We start from the raw sequence: 12497 nt of genomic DNA, 5'->3' as shown, positions 1-12497 counted from the left end.
CCGAGAGTAAATTAAGCTGGAGAAAAAGAGGATATGGATAAAATTGGAGATTGGGTTTGATGGGTAGAAGATGAAGGCGAGAGAGGAGATGAACATAAATGAGATGATTGGGTTTGATGGGTAGAAGATTGAACATGAAGAACATGAAAGAGAAGAGAAAAGAAAAAGTTTGGAGGTAAGAGAAGAAAGAATAGATTCATGTGTGTTCCTTCCTTTTTCGTTTTCTTTTTCCTTTTTTTTTTTTTAATTTTATCCAATTTAAAATTGCCAAAAAAGACTGCAATATTAAAAAAAAAAATTAAACAAATATCCACGTGGCACCAAACATAAGGGGTTTGGGTGCCACGTCATCACTGACCAAGTCAAAAAAGGACCAGGGGGCCAAAACTGCCATAGAATCCAAACTTAGGGGGCTGTTTTGTATTTAAATTAGTTAAGGGGCAGTAACCGCCGGTTTTGGAAAGATAGGGGGCAAAAAGTGCAATTAAGCCTTTTTTATATTATCATGCTACCTGCTTAGAGGCAGAGATATATTATGGTGAAACCCTTAATATTATCGTTAATGCATCTCAAAGGCTTGAGTAGTAATCATTCTGGCTATTTTCAATTATAACCAAAAGCAAGTTGCCCAATTTAGGAGACTGCACATGACTACATTGACAGAATTATACAAAAGCATACATCAATCACCTATTCAATGCTCATGAAATATTGGCATAAACAGACTCTGTTATAAATATATGAATTTCTTTGCTTGAAATTTTGACTAAAATATATATTCTTTTGCTACACTTCTGTTAATCTAATTTTGATTCTTTTGAACAAATGTTGCAGTTTTATTATTCAAAATACAGAAATGTTGCAAGCATGCATGCATACATACATACATACATACATTTGAAATACATTAAAACAACATTTTATAACATATGCAAATAAACTTTGACATTGTCTTGTTGAATTATACGACACTCAGCATAATTAAGCTCGAAGTTTAGCTTTCAAAGACTCACAATATGCAATAATTCTTTGATTTCTTGACTCATGAGTTGCTGCACTGAAATTTCACTCAACGAAGTGTTTAATGGTGTAATCTCTGTGGAAAAACTCTGTGATACATATTTCATTGTTGGTCGAGTGCAAGGACTGAGATTTAAGCATTCAAATGCTACTACGGCAACACGGATTATGTCAAGTAAAACCATCGCATTATTTGGAAATAGGAGACGTTGGTCTAATACTACACATAATTTCATGCCTTGAGTTGATGCCGAGTGAAGTGATGACAGTATATCACCAGGGTGTCTTCCCATTAGAGTTTCAAGTGCCACTACCCCAAAACTATATACATCACACTTTTCACTAACAACCATGGTATATGCAAGTTCTGCATTTATATGAAATCACCAAGAGTAGATTAAAGGATGCAAAGAAAATAATTGAGATTTACTACACTATTAGCATGCTCGTTGTCCACTCTCATTCTCACACGCCAAAATTCACTACAAATTAAATTGATATTTTCATTCATTTCCGGCGAGGCTCCGGCGAGGGTTTCTCCTTGGTTTCTCACCGGTATTCTTCGTTCTAATCACTGATTCTCTTCAGTTTCAAATTCAATTGAAGATTCCTACTCTTTCCGATGAAGTTTTTCTCGACGAGGTTCCGACGAGGGTTTCTCTTTGTTTTCTCACGGGATTTTCTCGATTGCAAGTTTGTTTTGGTGCTTGCGAGTTCTCTATGGTTTGTCCCTGGCCTTTCTTGGCTCCGTCGGAGGCGACAGCGGCGACTAACTCCGGTAAGACATTTGCTCAAGCCCTGCTACCTGTGACATTCAATTGAATCATGCACCTTCAAAGGTTTTCATTGGTGACACTGTTAGCGTGAAGATTTCACAAGATGAATATGAATCGGGGCTTGCAGATTGTAGGAGTAACCTACATGGGAGATTAACTTGGAATAAGGGTGATCCGCCATTAACAACGAAAGCTTTTACGCTTAAGTTGTCTGGTTTATGGCCAAGTCTCAGGAATTGGTCAGTAATTCCATTAGGGAAGGGATTCTTTGAGTTCAAATTTCACTCAATCGAAGATATGAGGAAAATTTGGGCTCCTGGAGTGGTGAATCTGAAACCTGGTATTATGCATTTTTACGGTTGGTCCAAGGATTTCAAGCCGCAGCAGCATGCTCAAACCCATGCTCAACTGTGGGTGAGGTTGATACATCTTCCACAAGGTATTGGAGGCAGAAGACACTCTACGAGATTGCTTCTGGTATAGGTACTCCTCTGACTATTGACGATGCTACACAATCTAGGCTTTTTGGATTGTATGCTAGAATTCTAGTAGATGTGGATATGTCTGCAAAATTATTTGATTATGTGCTGGTTGAGAGGGAGGGACATGCTTTCCCTGTAGCAGTTCAATATGAAAAACAACCTGCTTATTGTGCTAATTGTAAGATGCTAGGTCACACACTTCAACATTGTAAGAAATTAAATTCTTCTAACATGAATGAGGGCACAAAGAATACAAATAGACAAGTTTTACCGAAGAGCAAAAGTAGTGAGCACATACAAACTCGTTCCAAGAAGGGTGTAGTCAAAAGTAATCCTAAATATTTGTGAGTTTTTGCTAGTAGATAGATTTGTTGTTTGGCAGTTTCCTTTAGCAAAACTATGTGTCTCACCCTTTTCTTTTATCAGAGACTTTTTGGTCTCCATTTTTAGACTCTCTCATTTGTACTGTAATAGGGTGCAGGCCCACTCCTGCAAATTTTATTGCATTTCTTAGCCTTTATAAAAAAAAAAAAACGTATATGTCACTGCATAAGTTAAGCCTAGTATGCGTGGACATGAAAACCATTTCTTAGCAGCAAGCTTTGATGGAGTCATGATAAAAAAAATTCCATAGACTTTGTGGTATTATTGGTTATGCCGGGACCCCGATGAAGGAATCATCTTTCCCCTCCATGAAATATTTCGTTAACAATTTGTATATCATTTAAATTTATTAATAAGGAGGATGAATTAAATTATTTCATTGTATTTATTGTTTGTTATAAAAGAAGATATAGTACAGTAATGAACTTTTTTTTTGGTCTAGACAGTAATGAATATTTTGTTAACTAAATAATTAATATAATTGATAATTTAAAAGGAGGGTAAATATTTCTGTGTTAACCCCCTGATTCTCAGAAAAATGAATTATAATAATCCGTAATGGAGCTTGGATTCATATGGAGTTCAAAAATAAAAGTTTTTTATTTTTTGAATCCAATATCTTTTGAAGTCTATATATCAATTTAGTCTATTTATTTCCATAATCAATTACCTTTGGAAGGGGAAGGAGGAACCCTGTTCCAAGTAGACCAAATTTAGCCCACAGAATTACTAATAAATCAGATAGTAAAAACAATTTGGAATAAAAATATAGTTGAATTAATATTTCAACTCATGAAGATATAAACTAAATAGATTTTAACCTCTAATAGCTTGAAAAACATCAACAAAAAGTATAATCATGGCATACATTAAAAGAAATATTTAACACATTTTGTTATTAATACCCACAGAAGTGTGTGTCTAATACATACCATATAGATTTATTTGATAACTTTGGTGAGTTTAAAAGATATTGCTTCAAAAAAATCATTTGCATTTTACCTGAAGCCTTGAAGAATTGTACATAGGTATGGTGAGTGTCATGTTATTAGGCTTTGCTTCTTTCACGATAATTCTTGTACTCATTTTAAAATAGTAGGTAATAGAAGTAGAAGTAATTCAATTTTATTCAAAACAAGGAAAAGTTACAGTAAACACACATTGGAAATACAATAACTACATAATTTTTTTAACATTTTCAAACAACTTATGAAAATAAACTTTTACAATGTCTTTATTGAATTCAAATATCAAAGACACTCAACTTCATTGTGAAGGTTTTCTTTCAACGGTTCCCGATATGAAACAATGTTTTTAGTTCTTGACTCATGAGTTGCTGCACTGAAATTCCACTCAAAGGAGTGCTTAATGGAGTAAGCTCTGTGACAAAACTCTTCGACACAGACTTCATTTCTGGTCGAGAGCGAGGGTTGAGATTTAAGCATGCAAATGCGACTACGGCAACACGGATTATGTCAAGTAAAACAATCATGTTATTGGGAAATGGGAGACGTTGGTCTAATACTTGACATAATGTCATGCGTTGAGTTGATGCCGATTGAAGTGATGACAATATTTCACCAGGGTGTCTTCCCATTAAAGTTTCAAGTGCCACTACTCCAGAACTATATACATCACACATTTCACTCACAACCATAGTATAGGCAAGCTCTGCATTTATAAAATCACCTTGAGCAGGTTAATGGATTCGCAAAAATAGTTTCTAGTAACTACTCTTTCCTTTATATTACAAAGAAACTTAAGTCTTTTCTATGTTGGAACCTCTATTATTTTTTCTTCCATATATATTAGAAAAAATAAGCAGTGTATTTAATAAGCTCATTTTATTATAAGTGAATGTCCACAAATATCCTTTTGAATGTGGATTTTCCCGACTCTAACTTCTCATCTTCGAAAACACTTATGTTAGAAATTAAAAAAATAGAAAAAAAAATTGTACATTTTACAAGATGTATATTTAAACAAAAAGTAATATTATTAATGGATCAATAGTTTGAAATTCAGTTTTTTTATAGAGACAAACTTTTCTAAAATAGTCATAAATTAAGAAACAGAGTAAATAATTGATGTGAAAAATTAGAACCTTATGTACTTGGTATTAAAAACTAATCAACAGGTGTGTTATGTATCTAGATTATGAACATCCATGTTTTGTATCATACATATATGAATCGAAAAAACAGACAAACGGTTTAAAAGAATTACCTGGGGCTATATAACCAATTGTTCCAGCAACTATAGTACGATTGGATGAATCATATTGAAGGAGTCGAGCAGTTCCAAAGTCAGAAACACTAGGCTGCCACTCAGAGTTTAACAAGATATTACCACTAGATACATCTCTATGCACTATTGGAGGGGTACAATCATGATGAAGATATGATAGACCAAATGCAATCCCTTTAACAACATTTAGCCTTTTTCTCCAATTGAATTCCACGGCTTCAACTTCATCATATAGGACAGAGAACAAGCTTCCTTTCTCCATGTATTGATAGATTAAAAACATGATTCTTTTGTGCAAGCAGAATCCATAAAGCTTCACAATATTTCGGTGCTTTATATCTGAAATATTCTCACTTCATTTCTAAAACTCTCATCAAAAGATGGAACTTCTGCTTCATAGCCGTGAAGTTTCTTTAAGGCAACAACTTTGCCACATGGTAATTGTGCCTTGTAAACACTTCCATATGCCCCTGTTCCAATGCAATATCTAATGTCAAAATCTTCTGTTGCTCTAATGATGTCATCATATGCTATCTGTCCATCATAATTCCATATACAAAAGAAATCCCCATTCTTTTTTGTTGATTTGTTTGCTTGCTTGTTCTTGATAGAATTATGACGAAGTTTCAAGCACATGATAAGTGCGAAGGTGAAGATTACAATAATGAGTATAGGAAGAACAATGACAACGTGAAGCTCTACTTTATTACTTTTCCTTATTATTGTATAATAGGGAGATGTGCAAGGTTGGAATTCGGTTTTCTCATAGAATTTGTTAGTACATACATCATTGTTCCCTATTATTGCAGAAGTATCAGATATACAAAATGGAATGAGCCCCCTTAAATAATTGTAGGAAATGTTCACATTTTGGACATTACAAATAGATTGGGGAATTGTTCCACTGATATTATTATTGTTTAAAAGAAGTTGTTGAAAGTTTCCAAGCCGATAAGGTATTACACCACTAATGTGATTGTGACTGAGGTCAATGGAGATTTTATAATCTATCATTGGGATAAAATTTGAAGGAAGGGTGCCATTGAGTAAATTGTTTGAAATGTTAAGGAGAGTTAATTGAGAGAGAGTATTCAATGAAATCGGAAAGGTCCCACCAATGGAGTTATTATTTAACCGCAACATTCGCAAGTCACTTAATTGGCCGAAGTTAGATGGGAGACCACCAGTGAGAAAATTGTTTGAGATGTCAAGGTCTAGCAATTTGGTGAGCCCAGTAAGGGAGATAGGCAAGTTTCCATTGAGTTTGTTGTGAGATAGATATAATCTTGTGAGATTTTTCAGGAACCCCAACTCATGAGGAATGGAACCTTGAATGTCATTATAAGAGATGTCTAGGTAGTCTAACTGTTTGAGATTTCCTAGTGAAGATGGTATTTCACCTTTGATTCTATTGTGGGATAGTCTTAATGTAGTGAGATTTTTAATGAATCCCAATTCATGAGGAATGGAACCTTGAATGTTGGTGTAAGAGATGTCTAAGAACTCCAATTGTCTAAGATTTCCTATTGAAGTAGGTATCTCACCTACAAGAAAATTGTTTAGCAGAACAAGATCAGTGAGCTTGGAGAGAAGACCAATTTCTTTTGGGATAGTACCTTGTAGTCCAATTCCAGAGAGAGAAAGGATTTCTAAATTGTGGAAAACAGACAAGTTAAGCGTTTCAAACGTGGTTGAGGAATCTTTGTTGATTTCTATTATGCTTCCACCCTTGTTGCACACTATATCATCCCATTTGCAAAGATTGGAGATGTTGAAATATGCATCAGAGGTGTTCCACCATCCACTATTCAATATAGCATTTGCTTCCATTTGAAGTTGAGATTTCATTGTGGCAGATTGAGTACCTACAATGAAAATCCAGATAAGAAGAAAGACCATCCTCATTTTTGGACCATAGGAATTGGAAACTAAATATTTTGTCAAGTTCATTTTTTGAGATCTAATGAATTGCATACATTGTTCTAAGATGCATATAAAACATTTATAATGGTGTCATTCTCAAAGACCAATATTCAGTACGATATTTAATGATATGACTTATTGATTGTGCTACACATGTGTCACGACATTAGATATTCAAAAGCATCATTTATGAAGGATACATGTTTTTCTATTTTGCATCATTCTTTGAAGGTGAGATGACAACAATTTTTCGGTTCTTTCCACACGCTATAGCAAAAATAGGTATCTCGAAAACACAATGATTTTCAAAGAAAAATTCCTACGAGAAACACCTATTAGAATTTAGAACTTAGAAAGAGTCAACAAAAAAAACAGTTGGGTCAGCTCAGGACGTTCCCTAAAAATTCCTACGAAAAAAACCTATTAGAATTGATAAACTAAATATTAATTCAAGCTTCACTACTAAGCAAAAACAGACTTGTTCAAGCATTTTATAATTCCGTCAATGACATAACCATAATAGGAAAATTAATTTAATTCAATTAAAATATAAGTATTAAAACTAGAAAGAGAAATTTAAATTTATTCAAAACATGGAAAATTGCATTACATACACATTTGAAATACCATAATTATAACATTTTCTAACAACTTATGAAAATAAATTTTTACAATGACTTTATTGAGGTCTAATTTCTAAGACACTCAACTTCCTTCTGAAGTGTTCCCAACGTGAAATAATCCTTTCAGGAGGAATGCTAGGGTCACACCCTCTAACACTCTCCAATAACACACTCCAATAATAATAAGTCACATCATCAAAAAAATTATTCTCTTTACCTATTAACCGGTTAAACTGGTTGACAAAAACACCCACTTCTTTTTTTTTAATAATTTGTCTGCAATATTTACACACACAACAAAACTGCAACTTTGCAATCTCCATGGTTCCTTCAAATATCTCTCACACATAGATGCTGCCATTGTCTCTACCCCCAAGCTTTTTTGGGCATTTTCTCAAAGATTCACCATAACCCATTTACGGTTCCATAAAATTGGAATCAAAGATTCAAACTTTACCAAAATCCTTATGGGGACTCTTTGATGGGGTTCAAATATAAATCAACTGGGAGTGGAACAAGTTGAAAAAGATTCAAACTTTGATGTTTGAATTTAAGAAAACGGTGGGGATTGAACTGTGAAAACGGGGTAATGAATTTGTGATTTAAATTAGGTTTGATTTAATTTTAAAATGCAAATGGTGCGTTTTTGATATCACAAAAGAAGAAAAAAAAATCAGAATCACTTAATTCATTGCAACTATGTATCCAAAATATATTTTGCAGGTTCGGTTGAGTTGAAGTATGAAGTGAACAGGAAGATGAAAAGGTGATTTTTGACACAAATAATAATAATAAATAAAACAAATAGTTACTCACAAAATGAAACCGGTAGCAAGTTAAAAAATAAAAAAGTTGGATGAAGCGGCTAATTCTTATTGGAGTGTGTTATTGGAGAGTGTTAGAGGGTGTGACCCTAGCATTCCTCTCCTTTTAGTTCACTAATGAGCTGCTACATTGAAATATCACTTAAAGGAATACTTGATGGTGTAAGTTCAATGGAAAAACTCTCTGTTTTTTTTTTTTTGAGGAAAATGGAAAAACTCTCTGACACGCATTTCATTGTTGGTAAAGAGCACGGATTGAAATTTAAGCATGCAACTGCTACCACGAAAACACGAAGTATGTCAAGTAAAACAATCACATTATTTGAAAATGGGAGACGTTGGTCTAATACTTCACATAATTCCATGCCCTGAGTTGATGCAGATTGAAGTGATGACAATATATCACCAGGGTGTCTTCCTATTAAAGTTTCAATTGTCACTACTCCAAGTTTTGCATATTGATCTAATCACCATGACTAACAAAAAATCTACACTATACTGGAAAACATTTTACTCCCTCCACTTAGAGAAACTTGAATTACATTCACGTCCATTCTTATGTTAAAATCTAAACTAATCTAACACACTTCAAAGAAAAATAGTATTGCGGGTTTATTTTAATATACCACAAGTCTAGAGTTATGCTGTTTCTTTCTATGTAAAGGCTTTGCCACATTGGTTACGTCTAAATATAGACATGCGTGTGTCTCTAAAGTCATCTATTGACTTAGTCAATCACAAAGCCCTGTGCATAACTGTCCATTTTAGGATGCCAGTTTTTCTTCGTCATCGGGTCAACTTTACGCTCCTAAACATATAATTAAACAAATAAAATACAACTTATTTTTCTTTACACTGAAATATTGTTTAGTCCTTGATAAAAATTGATTGATAAGAAAAGAACAACTTCAGATCTAGACAAAGTTGATTGGTGAAGCTCCCTTTCATAAGTCAAAGTTGAAGAACCATATGAAAAGAAGTACTATACTGTACCAGCCTTTTCATTCCCTTCATGATTATTGAAGGCTTGTTATGCAAATCAGGATGATCATTAGAATTAATACCTTTATATTGAATGAAGGACTAGATTTTAGAGCAAAGATTCATTTTTATCTCAGAAGATTGAGACCAAATTTATTTCATGAATAAAAAAACCAAAATTTTATTCTCCTCAAATTTAGTTTTTCAAAATTGCACCTCACCGGAGTCTATATATCAATTTAGTCTATTTATTTCCAAAATCAATTGCGTTGAAAGGGGAAGGAGGAATCCTGTTCCAAATAAGCCAAATTCAGCCCACAGAATTATTAATAAATCAGATAGTAAAAACAATATGGAATAAAAAAATTTTAATTAATATCTCAACTCATAAAGATATAAACTAAATAGATTTTAGCCTCTAATAACTCAAGCTTCAAGTACACCAACAAAAAGTGTAATCATGGCAGACATTAACCGAAAGATTTAACACATTTTGCTATTAATACCCATAGAAGTGTGTCTACTACATACCATTTGCTTCCATTTGAATTTGAGATGTCATTGTGGCTGATTGAGTTCCCAAAACCAAACCCCAAATAAGAAGAAAGACCATCCACATTATTAGACCTAAGAAATTAGAAACTAAATATTTTGGCAAGTTCATTTGTTGTTTTAGATCTAATGAATTGCATATAATGTTCTATGAATGAAAAACCTTTATAATGTAGTCCTGGAAAAATAGTTGGTTGCAATCCAATTACCGAGGAAATTTCCGAGGAACTTTTATTTCCGAGGAAAAATGTCCTCGGAATAATGATTTGACAACTGAAACTCAGACTGACGCGGCTGCTAAGGCTGACAGAAAAGTGACTAGCATTTCCGAGGAACTTTGTCCTCGGAATGTATTTTATTTAAAAAAATATTTAAAATTATAATTATTTTCCTGTGGTTCAAAATTAAATTTCAAAAATGCGCCAATTTTTAAATTTCAAATTTCTAAAAAATGGCCAAATATTTTTAAATTTCAAATTTAAAAAAAGCTCCAATTTTTGAATTCACTTTCATCCTTTCCTCTTTCATCCAATAATCCTCTTTCATCCTTCCATTCCGATACTTGTCATCAATAACGTTGAATTCGCTCCACTTTGAAGTTGTTATCTATATTTCAAAGAGGACTCGTGTTAGACAAGAGTGAAAAACCAAAACACATAAACAAAACAAAGACACAAAAGAAAAGTAAATCCTCTTTTATCTAGAACAAAGAAAACGGAATGAAGTAAATCATTTTTCCTAAACTACAGTTCGGTGGTTTTATACCCAGATTGGTATCAGTTCCATTCGGTGGTTTTAAACAAAATTACCTTGTACATAAAAAATCATATAGCCAAAATCCTCATTAGCTATTTATTCAAAAAGAATTTATCTCTAGCTATCTATGGCACACAGAACCTATGTACTTAGATGGGTTTAACCCCAAATCTTAATAAGCTTGATAAGAAGGGTACAACCAGATTCACGTTTTCAACCAAACAAAACCCAAATTACTAGCTTGAAATAACTCCAAAACCATAAAAAGTGTACAATGGGATTCAGAACCTTTAGAAGAAAAGAGGAATACAATTAAAAAAAAATCCCCAAATCTAAAGGAGAAAAGATTAGTAAACAAAGGATTGAGCAAGATTGAACTCACTTGAGATGAACGATTGACTCAGCATATGAGATGAACAAAGCTTCCGAACAACGATTGAGAAACCCTTCTGAAGAAGAAAATGAAATGAACAACACAGGAAAACGATTGAGTAAGAATGGCTAATGAGATGAGTACAGCTTGAGATTGAGATGAGAACGGTGGATGATTCTAGATTCTAAAATGAAAACTGGTGTGATGAAGATACAAGCTTGAAAGTGGGTTGATGCGATTCTAAGATGAGAACGGTGAGATAGGAATGGTGTTTCCTCATGTTTCTTCTTCCCAAACACAAATGGGTCTTTCTTCTTTCTTTCTTTCTTTTTTATATTTTTTACTGTAAATTTATACTAAATAAAATTAAATGGTTTTTCTTTCAATTGAGCGGAATTTGGGAAAGATGGAGGGATTTTCTAAAATTTAATAATAACAACATACATTCCGAGGAACTTTTTCCTCGGAATTTAATCTAGAAAGGCGTGTCAACTGATTTTGAAGCAGGGTGGGTAGAGATTCCTGACATGTGCATACCGAGGAAAAAGTTCCTCGGAATTAGCTCTGTTTAACGAGAAACAATGGTTCCTCGGAATTTATTGGTCGGAATTACCTTTGTTTCTTGTAGTGTCTATTATTGATTTTTTGACATAATTTATTCTCTATCTCACTACAAGAAAGCTTGTGTATTCCGACCAAAAATTTCCGAGGAACAATGGTTTCTTGCTAAAATTAAGTATTTCCGAGGAACTTTTTCCTCGGTATGTATATGTCATAATCTCTACTTCCCCCTCCTGCAAACGTCAGTGGGGTGCTCTTTTCCAAGTTAAATACCGAGGATCATGTTCCTCGGAAAACATGTTGTCATTATTAAATTCTTTTCCAAGCGTGTAGGACCGTTGTAATGTACTCCCTCCGGTCACTATTATAAGCAAAACTCCACTTTCTAGGTACATTCAATAATCAATGTATCTAGTCTTTGTTATAGACTAGATACATTAATTGTTCAATGTATCTAAAAAGTGAAATTTTGCTTATAATAGTGACCGGAGGGAGTATTAAACAAGGATTTTATATAGCATTGGCAGCTAGCTTGTAATAATTTCCCTCAGTAATTTTTACAGCAAACTTTTAATTATATTACCTACCTCCCTCTTCAATAATTTTTACAATCTCTAAATGCTCATTGCTTCTAAAAAATGCAGATATCTCTCCTCTAAACTTTTTCAAGAATTTCTCCATTCTCTAAAAATCATTTTCACTTAAATCATCTGAAATTTAGCATCAAATCATTGTTATTGGTAAGTTTTACAAATGTATTTTTATTTTATGTATATTGTTGATTTAGATTTTTTGTACAATGTTAATTTATCAATTTATTTATAATCTCACTATCATTAATTAGTTATATACTTTTGATCATAGTTATTTATAATCTCACTGTCAATTTCTTGTTGATGCTTAATTTTTTTCTATTTATTGCTTAATTTTTTTATTTTTTATTTTTATTTTTAATTCTTTAAATGTAAGGTTAATTAGTAGTAATAAAAATGTTA

The 12497-nt window shown here is 33.1% G+C and overlaps 1 pseudogene; it reads right to left on the bottom strand.

Annotated features, from left to right (window-relative positions):
• Positions 1–1001: 1001 nt before the first annotated feature.
• Positions 1002–6935, bottom strand: LOC146904045 (uncharacterized; annotated as a pseudogene).
• Positions 6936–12497: the final 5562 nt, after the last annotated feature.

Source organism: Medicago sativa, chromosome 7 (genome assembly GCF_051527215.1).
Source record: "Medicago sativa cultivar Bolivia chromosome 7, Bolivia_mono, whole genome shotgun sequence".
Lineage (NCBI taxonomy): Eukaryota > Viridiplantae > Streptophyta > Magnoliopsida > Fabales > Fabaceae > Medicago > Medicago sativa.
This window is presented reverse-complemented; position numbering and strand designations above follow the sequence as displayed.